The sequence below is a fragment of the Zalophus californianus genome, chromosome 11 (genome assembly GCF_009762305.2).
Source record: "Zalophus californianus isolate mZalCal1 chromosome 11, mZalCal1.pri.v2, whole genome shotgun sequence".
NCBI classification, from domain to species: domain Eukaryota; kingdom Metazoa; phylum Chordata; class Mammalia; order Carnivora; family Otariidae; genus Zalophus; species Zalophus californianus.
In genome coordinates, this window is record NC_045605.1 from 68703390 (window position 1) to 68720227 (window position 16838).

General features: G+C 40.0%; 1 protein-coding gene across 4 annotated transcripts in view; it reads left to right on the top strand.

Moving 5' to 3' along the window:
- Window positions 1–182: 182 nt before the first annotated feature.
- Window positions 183–16838, top strand: part of FAR1 (fatty acyl-CoA reductase 1) — a 67065-nt gene continuing 50409 nt past the window's right edge. For 2 of the 4 annotated variants that reach the window (XM_027578699.2, XM_027578703.2), the window contains exon 1: window positions 184–337. The gene's annotated coding sequence lies outside the window, so the exon portion shown is untranslated. Of the gene's footprint in view, window positions 338–16838 lie in introns of all 4 variants that reach the window. The other 2 variants (XM_027578700.2, XM_027578702.2) reach the window with 2 other exon arrangements.

The window sequence follows — 16838 nt, forward strand, 5'->3', positions numbered from 1 at the left end:
ACGGGGTTGCGGGGGGGCGGGAGGCCGAAGCGGGGAGGCGGGGGTGAGCTTTCCTCCCGGTAAGGGGGCGCGAGAGACGAGACAGGCCAATCAGGACAAGACGTGGAAAAGAGGCGCCGCGCCAGCCAGTCACATCGCGAGGTCCAGGTCGGGAAGGCTGACGCGAGTGGCACAGCCAATGGGCGTGCCACTACCCGTCCGCTCTTCAGCAGCCGGTCGGGGGTGGTGGAGGAGCGAGTGAGGAGAGCGCGGCGGCGGCGGCGGCGGCGGCGGAGGCGGCGGCGGAGCCATCACTGGACGGCCAGGGGGAAAGCGAGGCCCGAGCTTCTGCGTCTAGGTGAGAGGCAGCGACGCCGGGCGAGGGGAGGCCGGCCTGCGGGCCCCTCCTCGCCTGGCCCGGGCCGGCGGCTGCGGGAGCCGGGGCGGCAGGCCGCCAGAGGCGGTGGCGCTAGCCGCCGCCCCGCCCCCGCCCCGCCCCCGCCCCCCCCCTGAGCCGCCCGGAGCGGGGGGCGCCCGCCTCTGCCCGGCTGGTCCGTGCGCCGCTGGGCCGGGGCCACCGCCCTCCAGAGGGCCGGGCTGGCGAGCGGGGACGCACGGAGGGGCCTGGTTTGCAGCCACGGAGCCTTGGGGGCTCTGCCTGGTGTGCGGAGGCCGCAGGGAGGTGGTGAAGGTGGGGCGGGGTACTTAACGGAGGAGCGGGCTCGTGTGCTCCGGGGTGGCAGTCAGAGGAGGCCTGTGATTGAAGGATTTCTGGTCTGAGGGGAAAGAAAGTGATGGGAAAAGGGTGATGCTCAGAAAAGGGTGCCCGGGGAGAAGGTGCGGAGCCGGGGAATGTGGCTGGCCTTTTGGAAGTAGGCATTGATAGAGGGTGGGGGGAAATCAGCTGGGAGTGAAGGGAGGGTAGGTTTTTGAAGGTTAAGATCTCTGGACAAATGGGGACAAGTGGATTTGGAATAAGAGGCATCTACTCAAACCGGAAGGTGACTGAGAGAAGGTTTTAGGTGAGGTGTGGCTGGAAGCTGTTTGACTAGAAGGCTTTACGTGGCCAGTGAGGAGAAAGTATATAAGGAGCCGACGAAGTCGGTTTATATACGGTAGCCGAAGGGTGTGGATCTTTTATGACTAAGTGAGCAAGAATAACTGTTCCTGTTGGGAGAGACTGGGGAGCCGAGTGTCTCAGGCAGGAGTCAGTCAATCAGGTTCATTGGTTCATTCGCTCCTCATGAGGGCCAAGCACTCAAAAGTTAACTCTCACAACTGAGGCTGATTGTGTCTCCCTTCCCCACCCCCGTGATAGTTCGTCTAATTGTTTTGCCACAGCAGCACACAAACTCGCCGTCTCTAAAGTAAAAGCACACGTACTATTTGCTTTTGATTGGATGGCAATGAGGAGTCACTTAATTCTTTTATGTTTTTAAAAAAATCAAGAATGTGTTGGTTTAAAGGCAGCCTCAGAAGGTCCTTTCAGAAAATCTGCCCTGCAGGGGAGTTTCTCAACTATTTTGTGTGGTATAGCATAAAAATGACGCAAGATCTCTTAGAGTAACACAGTGAAAATTAACACATAAGTACAGTTCCGTTACTGTAGGATCACCCACTTCAATGCAGTAGAATTTCAGTATGTATCATACTTGTTGGGAAGTTTTTTAGTCTTGGGAAGAGTGTTGTAGCAAAATACGTTCAAAGTTCTTTTCACTTAGAGGAAAGAAAGATGGTATGTGTGTATCACTGCTTGCTGCCTCTCAGTTTAAAGCTTTAGGAGTTTTTATTTGTGGGGTGTGGGCGGAGGTTGGGGGCAGAGAAGAGGTAGTAGAAACGAAAGTGGCCCACTACACATTTTCAGTGGATTTAAATGGGAGGAGGTGATAGGCACTGAGATAAAATTTCTGCTTGAGGATAGGACAAAAGGATTGTGAAGAGTTAAACACTTTTTGACAAACATGAAGTGCTGAGGACAGAAACCAAAGAGGGCATATGCTGTATACGATATTTCCTTAGCATCATAGCTAATGGACCATTCTTTAGGAGGTAGAAATAATTTCGTGGAAGTGATTTCTTGGTACTGCTTTTCACTGATCACATTTTACCCTTAGTATAACAGAATATCTAAGTGCTAAGGCCACTCAGGGCAGAGAAAGAATAATCCAAGTGGTGTGGAGATAATCAGGGAAGGTTTCCAGGAAGAGGTGAGTTTTGAGACATCTTTGGAACTAGGAGTTTGGTTGTGTGTTATTGCAAAACAAGATGACATTCTAGTAGTTTGGACATGCTATCAGCAACTGTGGACAAGAATGACACATTAAAAATAGTTTTAAGGAGGAGGGAAGATTTGAATGAAGATTTAAGAGTGAGGAGATCAATTATGTCTAAGGTTGTAGCTTAGTTGAAAAATAATGGTTCTGTCTGGTGGCTAGGAGAGAAGAATTAGAATAGTTAATGATGGAGACAGATAGTAAGGGAACGAGCACGAAAATATTTTTTGGTATTTTTGGTAAGAAAATATGTTGATAAGTTGGGTTATTAAGAGGGAGATTTGGTGTTCAACCATAAAATAATCAGAAACATTTTTGAGTCCTGTAGTAGATTGTGTTGATAATAATAGCAAAATTTATTGGGTGCCACTTTGTGCCAGACACTGTTTTGAGCTTTTTGAGCATCATCTTTCTTTGATTATCACTGTTTCATAGATGAGGGTACAGAGATTCAGAGAGATTTAATTTGCCCAAGGTCACACAGCTAGTAGGTGGCAGGTCGGGATTGGCAAAGTCAATGAATATTAATTGAGCTTATGCTTCATGCCAGGCACTGTGTTAAATGCTGGAGGTTCAAAGTTGACAAGCAAATCCAAATGTCAGGCTGGAGGCACTTTTTTGGAGGTTGTCAGGAATTAATAGAAGAGAACCAGTGAAGGAAGAGAAAAAGATGAGTTGGAGAGACTCTTGTAGGCACTGAGGAATATACTGTTTTGGAAATCTTAGGATAGAAATAGTTTTAAAAGAAAGAGGAAGTAGTCAACCGCAAAATACGTAACTCAGAGACTCAGAAGAACAAAGACTGAGAAGAAACCGTTGAGTTAAGTCAGGAAAAAACTGGTGTGAATTTAGTCTCAAAAACCAGAATTAAGGTAATAAGGTATAGGTAGATAGTTACTCGTGTTTAGTGGCAAGTGCTCTATACAAATTTAAAATATGATGGCAGTTATGGTCAAATTCATAGGAAAGATGTTGGTATGTCCCTTTCTAATATTTTAATCTTTGGCTGCTAAGATCATGGGTGGTTTAAAAATGCTCATACTCTTTGTATTTTCCAAGTTTAAAAAAAGCATTACTTTTATAATTAGTGGGGGAGAAAATCATTCCACTGAAATGAGCTAATAGGGAATATGTGGGTGGGCTTCTCTGAATTATGTTTGGGGAAGGGGAAAAGATGGTCTTATTTCAGTGTATACTGCTGCATATGAGATACTTTGGTAGCTACATTCCTGTCTTGGAACTGACTAGACATATTCTGAATCTGTATATACAGAAAGATGGCATTTGCTTCATCTGAGGGATCGGTTTACTAAATCACCTTGAAGCATGGAGATAGGGTCTTGCTTTTTCTGAACATTGTTTTTTTAGGGTTTAATAAACGAATTTGAGGTTAAAAGCACACCACTCATTCGATTGAGTTATTTTAACTGTGTCTTTTGGACTTTATACCCTTCTTTCTTCCCACACATTGGTTCTGTAGTTCCTCTCTTAGTGGGTTTGTAATGGGCTTAGATTTTCAGTTCAGTAAGACCATATGAAAGTGCTGAATTTACATATAACTAATTTAGCTTAAAATTTGTCATTGTTTTCTGTTCCCAATTTGAAGAAGAAAAGAGACAGATTTCAAGACAATGACATAAGCTTCTCTAATCAAATAATTATTCGAAAACAAACTAGTAGGATTTGCCCCAGGATCAGTAGTTTTATTCCAGTCTCTAAAATGGAGATGGAGGAATCTTTTAAGTCAAGAATAGGATCTAATTTTTAGTTTAATTTGGCCCATAGGGATTGTGGGAGGAAATTTATTTCATCTAGGTACTGTGCTATGTTCCTTAAATAAATTATTACATTTAGTTCTCATACAATTCTCCAAGGTGGATAACCTATTACAGATGAGAGAATGAGGCTCAGAGAAGTTATTAAGTGACTTTCCAAAGGTTGGAGAGGTAGAAGCAGAGCTGAGATTCAAACCTTGCTTTGTGGAAAACCAAAGTCCATGCATATGAGATAAAAGACAAGAAAGACTTGTTTATATTAATATCTACAATTGAAAAAAAATGCCACATAGCCTTAGGTGTTTAGTAACTGTTACCTTAGAGGATGGGACTGTTGCTCTGTGTGTTTGCTTTGTGACACTGGCTCTTTTTTTTTTTTTTAAGATTTTATTTATTTATTTGAGAGAGAGAATGAGAGACAGAGAGCACGAGAGGGAAGAGGGTCAGAGGGAGAAGCAGACTCCCTGCTGAGCGGGGAGCCTGATGTGGGACTCGATCCCGGGACTCCAGGATCATGACCTGAGCCGAAGGCAGTCGCTTAACCAACTGAGCCACCCAGGCGCCCTGTGACACTGGGCTCTTAAATAATGGTGATTATTATGTGTCTTTTAAGATGCATTATATTACCTTTAGAGGTATGTGTTTTCACATTTTAGTATTTTTTGAAATGAAGGTGTAATTTACAGTGTCTTTAAAAATGTTTATGAAATGGGCACCTGGGTGGCTCAATTGGTTAAGCGACTGCCTTCGGCTCAGGTCATGATCCTGGAGTCCCGGGATCGAGTCCCGCATCGGGCTCCCTGCTCAGCAGGGAGTCTCCTTCTCCCTCTGACCCTCCCCCCTCTCATGTACTCTCTCTCATTCTCACGCTCTCAAAATAAATAATAAATAAATCTTTAAAAAAAAATCTTTAAAAAATGTTTATGAAATGGATACTCTTTTTTTTTTTAAACTTGAAGATCTAATTGTCTTTATTAAATGATTCATGAATTGGACAGCAGCACCCCATCTAGTAAGTAGAGAGGCACTCCCAAATGGCTACTATGTTTTAAAGTCAAATGTGTGTCTCAGAATTAAGTGTGGTATATGCATATCGTCTGCATGTACAGTGCCTTAGCAGTTTGTTGTGTGCATTTTCTTCCCAGCTCCTTCCTTTACTTAGCCTATTACCTTTTTTTTTGGTATGGTATAATATAGAACTGAAGTATATATTAATAATAAAATAGTCATTCTCTTTAGTTAGTGTAATATTATAGTGTAGAAGAAAGTACTTTGATGTGGAAAATTCACATTGCACTGTGAATCAGCAGATCTGAGTTTTAATTTTGGTTTTGCTAGTAACTTGATGAGTAACTTGAGGCAAGTCACTTCCCCTCTCTGAGCTTTAGTTTTCTCATCTCTAAAATGGAGTGGGGAGGGGAACTTTTAGACCTGTCCAGCTTGAACAAACTGTTCTTTCTTTAATTAAAAATGTGGATGCCTTAGATCCTTCTTAAAAACTGTATTTATTAACTTTCTGCTATTTTTTCTTTGTCTTCATCTCTTTGTCTTTTCTCCTTGCCCTTTTTTTCTATGGATCCTTGAGAGTACTATCAGATCCAATGTATTAGAAAGGATGTGTTATTTTTGATATCCTACATTTACTAAGACAGGATATTTGAGAAAGTAGGTATTTAGTAAATAGTTAACAAATGAATATATGTTTTATATGAGTTTAATAAAAGGATCATTTAAATAAAATACTGTCCAGAAGCTGTTAAGGTTCTTTGAAAGGTCATTCTGCCTAAATAATGAAATGTGTTTTGTGAAGTAAATTTATCTGCTCTCTGTGGGGCAGATGTATAAAGAAGAAAACTACTGGACCTGTCTTTGAGAAGTTCTCTGTTCTAGTAGGAGAAGGAATCTCCTTTAAACTTTGTATTATGGAAAGTTGCCATCATAAAATGCACATCACCAACTTTAGCAGTTACAAACCTGTGGTTAATCTTGTTTCATTTCTACCTCCACCCACTTGCCCCTTTTTTATTTTGAAGCAAATCCCTAGACATTTTTACCAATTACTACCATATAGCATGATGAGTGTGACAATAGACATGCTAAGTGAAGTAGAAATTGTTCATTTAAATATAGTTTGAGACGTGTTATACTGTGCTAGGCAAGAGAAATTAGATATAATAATCTACTGTAGAGCAGGGGTAATATAATTGGATAGACTGAACATACATATATAAAACAATATAGCAACATGAGATCATATACCAAAATTGGTGATAGAGATTTTAAATGAGAGATGACATCATAGATTTTAAATGAGAGATGACATAATGTGAGAGATCACATTTGTATGAATGAAAGTAGGATTTAGATAGGGAAAAAACATTCAGGGGTGCGATGAGGTTGATCACGTGGAGAAAGCATATAGTTAGAAAATCTTACTTTAGCTTCATAGAAAAAGTTATATCTAAATCTGTATCTCTCTATACCTTTTAGACCCCTACAGCATATTATTGACATACTTTGATCTTAAATCAATATTTGAAAAAAGCCAATTTCTGTGTTACAATTTAAGACACAGTGCTTTATGACTGTATCACTGTCTGTGGTGAATTATTTGGCACATTTCATTAAAAAGCCTTCTAAATATCTTAGTACCACATGTATTAATGGATCCATTTTGTCTAGAATGTGTGTGTGCCACCAGCTTTCAAATATAAATCATTTTGAGATCTTAAATGGTGGTGTGTATGTGTGTTTAAATGTTAACTGTTTTTGAGTTAAAATTTTGACAATTTTAAGATTACTTTGAAATATCTAGTTTATATCATTCTTGTCTTTTATGGAATTCTGCCAGAAATGTTGGCATGACGTGAGTTTTCTCACAAGAGAAATCCTCCTTGAATTTAAGGAATTCTTACCGTTGTATATTATTATTATGGAGTATTGACTTAAATACTTTGAAGTATTAATTGAGAATAAAATCTTAAAATGTGTTCCATAATGCAGAGATTTTTAGTCAAAGGTCATGACCTCTTTTGAGCATCTCCTCAAAGCTTTGTGCTATCTCTTTAGAAAAGTAAACAGCAATCCCTCCTTGTCTGTAGTTTTGCTTTACACGGTTTCAGTTACCTATGGTCAACCTAGGTCCGGAATCAGGTGATCCTCTTTCTGACATATTAGAAAGTCAGTAGTAGACTAATAGTAAGTCACAATGCCTAAATCATTTATCTTCCTTCGTCTCATCATGTAGACATTTTATCATCTCACATCATTATCAAAAGGGTGGTTACAGTACAATAAGATACTTTGGGAGGGAGAAAGACCACATTCACATAACTTTTGTTGCAATATATTATAATTCTATTTTATCATTATTATTATTGTTAATCTCTTACCTTGCCAAATTTATAAATTAAACTTACCATAGGTATGTATGTATGGGAAAAAACAGTATGTGTAGGGTTTGGTACTATTTGCAGTTTCAGGCATCCACTGGGGGTCTAGGAATGTATCCGCTGCAGGTTAGGGGGGATTACTGTACTTGCACACTTTGTTTTTCATATAATTTCAGGGGATTAATAAGACTCTCAGAATCCAGGGCCCCTGGGTGGCTCGGTCAAGTTAAGTGTCTGCCTTCAGCTCAGGTCATGATCCCAGGGTCCTGTATTCGAGCCCCGCATCGGGTTCCCTGCTCAGTGGGGACTCTACTTCTCCCTCTCCCCTTACCCCTCCCCCTGCTTGTGGTCTTTCTCTCTCTCTAAAAATAAATAAAATATTAAAGAAAAAAAGACTTTCAGAACCCATTGTGGGTCTATGGATTCTAGTTTAATTAACCATTCTTTAATGTATAGGCAGAAAACATACTGCTAAAATTCAACTCAAATTTATTTTGGTGTGTACTGCTCACCTTTTACAAACAAGTGTCTTTCATTATTGAGTGATAAAAATGATAAAACTCATTATGCATATGCCTAATATAAAAAAATAGGCCAATTCTTTTTTTTAAAGATTTTATTTTTATTTTTTTAACTATTTATTTGAGAGAGAGAGAAAGAGCATGAGCAGAGGGAGGGAGAGAGGGAGAGGAAGAGAGAGAATCCTCAAGTAGACCCCCTGCCAAGTGCAGAGCCGGATGTGGGGCTTAATCCAGGACACCGAGATCATGACCTGAGCCAAAATCAAGAGTTGGCTGCCCAACTGACTGAGCCACCGAGGCGCCCCTTCAAGATTTTATTTTTAAGTAATTTCTACACCCAGAGTGGGACTCAAACTCATGATTCTTTTATTTATTTATTTATTTTTTAAAAATTTTATTGTTATGTTAATCACCATACATTACATCATTTGTTCTTGATGTAGTGTTCCATGATTCATTGTTTGTGCATAACACCCAGTGCTCCACGCAAAACGTGCCCTCCTTAATACCCATCACCAGGCTAACCCATCCCCCCACCCTCCTCCCCTCTAGAACCCTCAGCTTGTTTTTCAGAGTCCATCGTCTCTCATGGTTCGTCTCCCCCTCCCCTCCGACTTACTCTCCTTCATTCTTCCCCTCCTGCTATCTTCTTCTTTTTCTTTTTTCTTAACATATATTGCATTATTTGTTTCAGGAAGTACAGATCTGTGATTCAACAGTCTTGCACAATTCACAGTGCTCACCATAGCACATACCCTCTCCAATGTCTATCACCCAGCCACCCCATCCCTCCCACCCCCCACCACTCAGCAACCCTCAGTTTGTTTCCTGAGATTAAGAATTCCTCATATCAGTGAGGTCATATGATACATGTCTTTCTCTGATTGACTTATTTCACTCAGCATAACACCCTCCAGTTCCATCCACGTTGTTGCAAATGGCAAGATCTCATTCCTTTTGATGGCTGCATAATATTCCATTGTGTATATATACCACATCTTTATCCATTCATCTGTCGATGGACATCTTGGCTCTTTCCACAGTTTGGCTATTGTGGACATTGCTGCTATAAACATTGGGGTGCACGTACCCCTTCGGATCCCTACATTTGTATCTTTGGGGTAAATACCCAGTAGTGCAATTGCTGGATCGTATGGTAGCTCTATTTTCAACTTCAAACTCATGATTCTGAGATCAAGAGTAGCATGCTCTACCAACTGAGCCAGCCAGGCACCCCAAAAATAGAACAATTCTTAATTGGATTCTTGGGAAAAAATAAGCTGTAGCTAGCTTAATAAATATGTTGAATGATTTTATCAAAGATTTTGGAATAAGTATATGGTACTTCATATAATGGCTGCTATCCATCCTGAATTAAGAAGAAGTAGAGTATGACTTTAAGAATGGATAAATATGGGGGCGCCTGGGTGGCTTAGTCGTTAAGCGTCTGCCTTCGGCTCAGATCATGGTCCTGGAATCAAGCCCCGCATCGGGCTCCCTGCTTGGCAGGAAGCCTGCTTCTCCCTCTCCCACTCCCCCTGCTTGTAATTCTCTCTCTCACTGTGTCTCTATCAAAAAAAAAAAAAAAAAAAGGATAAATATATTTCAGAGGTAAAGGAAAAAACTACTTTGGCCTTACTTGCCCTTATATATTTGAGATCTGTGGAGAAGAGGGTCTGTTAAAGTATTTTGAGTTGTACATTTGTGTTAAAATCATTCGTATATGTGATAATGGGGCTTAGAAATGTGTTTGGGCTGAAAGGGTTGATTCTCTTTGGAGACCGGAGATTGTGTTTATCATCCATCTAGTTTGAAGGATGGTCCTAAAGAAGTTTCTTAGAAATATGTGGTTTTAAAAGGTTGTGGGTTGCACCTAAAATGTAATCACAATAGTGGGTTTTAACATAAGTAGAATCCTCAGGAGATAGGAACAGTTGAATTAGCTGCTATTGAGACATTTGACTGTTTGAAGATCAGTGAATTTTAGGTGTATTGCTTTAAAGTGATAACCTTTGTGACCTATTAGTTAATAATTCTCTGAGTATCTAATGTACTACTAGGAAACAGCTTATTCTAATATGTAGTAATAGATACATAATGACTTTGAGAGCTAGGAGAAGGAGGATTTAACCCTCAGTGATTTTGGCTCCTTTTCAATGAATTTTACCAATGATCAGAGCTGTTAATTGACTGGCCCAAGGTCAGGTGGTTACTGGCAGTCCCAACAGTAGTTATTTATTACTGATTTTTAAAAAATTTTTAACGTATTTTATTTAAATTCACTTAGTTAACATATAATGTATCATTAGTTTTAGATATAGAGTTCAGTAATTCATCAGTTACATATAATACCCAGTGCTCATTACATCATATGTCCTCCTTAATGGCCATCACCCAGTTACCCCATCCCTCCACCCACCTCCCCTCCCTCAGTTTGTTTTCCTATAGTTACATCATATGTCCTCCTTAATGGCCATCACCCAGTTACCCCATCCCTCCACCCACCTCCCCCTCCCTCAGTTTGTTTCCTGTAGTTTCCTGTAGTTGAGAGTCTATTATGGTTTGTCTCCCTCTCTGATTTCATCTTATTTTATTTTTCCCCTCCCTTTCCCTATGATCCTGTTTTGTTTCTTAAATTCCACATATGAGTGAAACCATATGATAATTGTCTTTCTCTGATTGACTTATTTTGCTCAGCATAATACCCTCCAGTTCCTTCCATGTCGATGTAAATGGTAAGATCACATCCTTTTTGATGGTTGAGTAATATAGTATATATTAATATATATTTGTATACCACATCTTCTTCATCTGTTCATCTGTCGATGGACATTTGGGCTCTTTCCATAGTTTGGCGATTGTGGACATTGCGGCTATAAACATTGGGGTGCAGGCGCCCCTTCAGATTATAGCATTTGTATCCTTTGGGTAAATACCTAGTAGTGCAATTGCTAGGTCATAGGATATCCCTATTTTAAACTTCTTGAGATTCCTCCTTGAGGTTCTTGAGGAAGCTCCATACTGTTTTCCAGAGCGGCTGCACCAGCTTGATTCCCACCAACACTGTAGGAGGGTTCCCCTTTCTCTGCATCCTCACCAACATTTGTTTTTTCCTGACTTGTTAATTTAAGCAATTCTGGCTGGTGTGAGGTGGTATCTCATTGTGGTTTTGATTTGTATTTCCCTGATGCCGAGTGATGTTGCACATTTTTTCATGTGTCTGTTGGCCATTTGTATGTCTTCTTTGGAGAAATGTCTGTTCATGTCTTCTGCCCATTTCTTGACTGGATTATTCATTACTGATTTTTTTTTTTTAAGATTTTATTTATTTGAGAGAGAATGAGAGAAAGCACAGGAGAGGGGGGAAGGTCAGAGGGAGAAGCAGACTCCCTGCCGAGCAGGGAGCCTGATGTGGGACTCGATCCAGGGACTCCGTGACCTGAGCCAAAGGCAGTTGCTTAACGAACTGAGACACCCAGGCGCCCCTCATTACTGATTTTTGATAGGTCTATTGTGCTTACTGATTTTGGCTGTCTTCATTCTGGATCTGTTTCTGGAGAAGGAAGTATCTTTACACTAGCTTTTTTAACATTGTGGCTTTGATTCTCAAATGATAAATTGACTAAGAATTACCTGGATTTTTATATTCTTAATGTTTTTACTTTGCCTTACATGTTCTCAACCCATCTTTAGCACAATAACCCATGGTTACAATGCTTATTCAGGTAAGGTTCTTAGGAGCTTAAATCAGTTTCACAGCTGGAAACAGATAATGAGAATCCACAAAGTCATTAGACACTCCCCTTATGTTTTCTATACCTTTCTGGGCTGATCCCTGCCTGACAACATTTAGTTGCAAGCTATATCTATGAACTTGGCAAAGTTTTAAAGGTAAACTGGGAAAGGATTTTTTTTTTAAAGATTTTATTTATTTGAGAGAGAGAGAATGAGAGACAGAGAGCACAAGAGGAAAGAGGGTCAGAGGGAGAAGCAGACTCCCTGCTGAGCAGGGAGCCCGATATGGGACTCGATCCCGGGACCCCAGGATCATGACCTGAGCCAAAGGCAGTCGCTTAACCAACTGAGCCACCCAGGTGCCCTGGGAAAGGATTTTTTTTTTTTTTTTGAAGATTTTATTTATTCATTTGAGACAGAGAGAGAGAGAAGTGCATGAGCAGGGGGAAAGGCAGAGGGAGAAGGAGAAGCAGGCTCCCTGCTGAGTCAGGACCCTGATGTGGGACTCGATCCCGGGACCCTGGGACCATGACCTGAGCCAAAGGCAGACGCTCAACCATCTGAGGCACCCAGGAGCTCCCCTGGGAAAGGATTTTTTGAGAAGAGGGTTTGTTATGGGATTTAGTCCTTTTTAAGACATTTCTGGATGGTTTCCAGAACTAGAGACTGGAGGGATTGTTCACATTCAAGTTCAGAGAAGTTATTACTTCCATGAAGGGCCTGATTCCAGGTTCTTACATCACATTTGGTTGGTGTAGACCTGGTGGGCAGGAAGAACACCTGCCCCTGTGTTGGTGACCCTATAGCCAGGGCAAGGACCCTTAAAACAGTGACTCTCAAGCTGTTTTAATCCCATCTTTAGCTAGGTCATTGTTTAGCTCAATAATTCCCACTTTCTGGTGGAAAAATAATAGTAATTGTCAAGGTACAAACATTTTGGGGTAAGAGGGATTTTCTTCAGCAGTTAGAGGTATGGTTAGTTCCTAATTGAATTGTGAAAAATATGTCTTTAAGTCTAGACTGGTTAGAAAACTGTAGGTCTCAAATCCTAGTGATGCAATTGTATAATACATTCTGCAGGTTTAATAAAACAACTAAAATGATACGTATGAAGCTCAATGCTAATTTTTTTTTAAAGATTTTATTTATTTATTTGAGAGTGAGAGAATGAGAGAGAGCACAAGAGGGAAGAGGGTCAGAGGGAGAAGCAGACTCCCCGCTGAGCAGGGAGCCCGATGCGGGGACTCGATCCCGGGACTTCAGGATCATGACCTGAGCCGAAGGCAGTCGCTTAACCAACTGAGCCACCCAGGCGCCCGCTCAATGCTAATTTTTAATTAAAAAGTAAAAATAACGATTATTGAAAACCATGGCCAGCTAAAGACAACACAACTTCACTGACAGTGCCCCTCTTGAAAATGTCAGAATTCCAGCTTTTGAGTGTGCATATGTGGTGTAGGAGCTTTGTAGCATTGGGAGTTGCAGCAGCCAGAGGTATTAATTGTATACAGATTGAAGTCTTTGATACATTCTAATAACATTCCCGTTTTTGCAACTCTTAATTACTGGCTTAATAGTTTACTTATAAGTAGTCTTATGCGTCAAAGGAAGATCATGCTTTCTAAATCATTTGTAGTCCGTGAGAGGTTTGGATCATGCTTTCTAAATCATTTGTAGTCCATGGGAGGTTTGGTCCATTTTTGGATAATTATTACCTTAGAATGTAATCTTTGAGCTTCTCCGGAGCATTGTTTCTCTAGCTGTGTTGGGAAATTTGTGAGAGCCTGGGCTTAAATCCAGTTCAGTGGGCTTCCTCACCTCAGGACATTTGCTAGTCTTTGATATGCTAATACACTTTGTTGATCCCTGGTTGGGGGTAAAGTGTACAGTTTCCCAGCCCCATTTACCATGATTTGGAAAATGCTGCCTTGGAGGATGTACCAGTTTTCAGATTTCAGCCTTGAGAACAGATTCAGAAGGTACATAAGGAAGTGACACAAAAGAAACATGAAATACAACGTACAGCATAAAGCAGGAATTTCAGAGCCTTTTCTGCCGTTACCGGTTGGCATTTGCTGTAATAATCAGACTGAGTCGGAACTCCTTCTAAACTGAATCTAAACTGCTTCTATAAGCAGTGGAATACCTGATTCTACCAGCTTGTTCTGAATGATCTTAATCTTCATGAATAGACTTTGGTAGTTTTAAGTTACACCACACAAAATACATAATTAGTAAACTGCCTGAGTCAGTTTTTGGGTAAACCTGTAGGTAGTCTACATGTTCATGGTAAACATGATACATTTTCCTGTTAACATCAGTTTTACTGAGTAACTTGAAATATTTTTATATTAACCCTTAAATATATTATGGAGTCAAATGTACAACTTCCATGAATTCCTAAGCCAAACGGGATATTTCCCGTTCTTTAGTTGTGTTCAAGAAGCCTGATTTTTGGTAATACACTTAAAAGTATTAGTATAGCTATGTATATTGGAATCCTATATTTCACTTTTCTGAGTCTGAAAGTACTGGATAAAAATTTCACGTCTTAACATGAAAACATTTTTATTAAGGTGAAGAGAGACTGTAGAACAATAGTTTAGGAAAAAATCATGTGACTTATGGTAACTACTTTTTTAAAAATTGTTTTCTCCCAGAATGGAATTGAACACGTGCTTTTACAAGCAATGGAACTGTATATTACCAAACTTAATAGGAAGGCAACCCTTCTGTAGGCTTTACGGTAGAGAAGTTACCCCACTGGTACAGGCTTTGAGAACAGAAAGAGAAACAAAAGAAAATGGATATTGCTGAAAAATTGAAGTTTTCTTGTCAGCAGATAACTTTAATGCTTTAGAATTGACATTTATTTTCTGAAGGAGGAAAACTTGACTTTTTAAAGTTCTTTATATCACTCAAAGGAATTTGGAGTCTGATTTTTGTTAATGTCTAATATTTTCCAGGGTAATGAAGCCTTAGAGGCATCTAATGCTGGCCAGAGTGCCATGCTTATGGAGCAACCTCAGTGTATAAAATAGCTGTGTAGTGCCCGTAAGAGAACTAATGAACCTATTGGGATTCCTAACCACCAAGAAGTATCTTAGACATTGAGGAAGATAGGATTCAGAGAGTTAAGTATTCATATGCCAGTGTCTGTGTAGGCAAACAGAGTGCCCATTATATCTACTTCAATGGGTGCTTACAACAGGGTTGGACACTAGCATCTTTTATTGAAAAAAGAACTGTTAACCAAGATGCTACAGCTATTCTTTTGTTTGTGGAAAAATGCCTTATAAGCCTTAATTTTTGAAAAAGGAAAAAGGAACCCACTATTCTTATCAGCTTGAGTACAGTAAATAGTTTGTGCATTTTGAGTTTGCATTTTGGCCCTTTATTTGTTGCTTACAGCTTACTTTCAAAGAGGCAGTTTTCTTTTCTGTTGAGTCTTAAAACACTAAATAATGATTGCAGAGTTATTAAAATATAATAGAAAAGACACAAGCCAATGATTCCCAGTATGCCTCCCACGGAAGACTATCAAAAATCTTTAAGTATATATACTTATCTACAAGGTGAAGCCTCTTCATAGTCGAGCTAAAATGAGTTGGCTTGCTTTTGGCTAGAAGTGTGTCAACTCCAAATGGTCACTTCCTGATTAGAGGTTCACAAGTGAATAAGCAAAAGTGAAATTTTTATTCAGTGAAAGAGGTTATTTGGTAGGCAAAATATTTCAAAGTATGAGGCCCATGGGGCCATATTTTTTTAAAGGAGTTTTGGGTAACTAAAAATATGTAATAAGGAATAACTCTTTATTGTTCCCTAGGCCCAAGAAATAGGTCCAACATGGATTGATTAAATAGTTGATAGTCTCAAAAGTAATAAGCAGTTATCTCTCCATGCCCTTGGCGGCAGATGGTATTTTCTAAAGATGGTTTTAACAATATCTCCCATCTTACATGTTCTTTCAGTGTGATCTTGACTCCTCTCATCCTGAGGTGGGGCTTATGTCTCCTCCTCTTGGATTTGGGTGGTCTTTTGAATCACTTGGAAGCAATAGAATGCAGCAGAAGTTATACTGCATGACTTCCAAGGCGAGGTCAGAAAAGGTGAGAAGGCTTCTACCTAACTTAGTAGAATCCTGGTCTTGAAGACTTTAGCAGCTTTGTAAGCAATCTAGCCTGAGATTGCCATGCTGCAAAGAAGCCCAAAGTCCTTGAGGTGGAGAGATATGAAGGAGCTAAGATCAGGAGCTAGAACTTTTCAGCTAGAACTGTTTAGTTGAACGCTTTACAAATTCCTAACTTACAGATACTGTGAGAGAGATGAAAATGATTATTGTTTTTACACACTAAGTTTTTGAGTAATTTTGTTATACAGCAATAGATAATCAGAGCACTGCTTTTCCTGAACCTGCTACTATATACTGAGATTTGACCATGTGTAAATGTATGGTAAGGAATACACCCTAATGATTTGTTCTGGGATCTAACATTAACTTTATTTTGATCTTTTAGTTTTGTGATATAAAACTTTTTTTTACCCCTTTATCCTGCACCCATTTGGAAAAGCTAGTCCATCCTTAAGTATTAAGTAGAGTGTATTTTGGTAACGGAAGGTGTATCTCCTATGTTGGGAAGTGTCCCTGATATGTTTATTATGGCATGAGAGCATATGCATCATCTTTAGAAGGCCTTTTCACTGTACCCTAATTTTAGTTGCTATTGAGATTGATATTTGGCTTTCTATTAGTTTCCTAGGGCTGCTGTAACAAAGTACCACAAACGGTGGCTCAAACCAAATTTATTGTCTCATAGTTCTGGAGGCTAGAAGTCTGAAAGCCATGCTCCCTCTGAAACCTGCAGAGGAATCCTTTGTTGCATCTTCCTGGCTTTTTTGTTGGCAATTTTGGTGTTCTTTGGCTTGTAGCTGTGTAACTCCAGTCTCTGGTTTTGTTGTCACATGGAGTTCTTCCTGTGTTTCTCTGTCTTCACATGGTCCTCTTCTTATAAGGACACCAGTGATAATTGGATTAGTAACCCAGTCTGCTCCAGTGTGATATTTACCTTTAACTAATTACATCTCCAAGGATCATATTTCCAAATAAAGTCACATTCTGAGGTACTGGGAGTTAGGAATTCAGCATCTCTCTTTTGAGGGAAC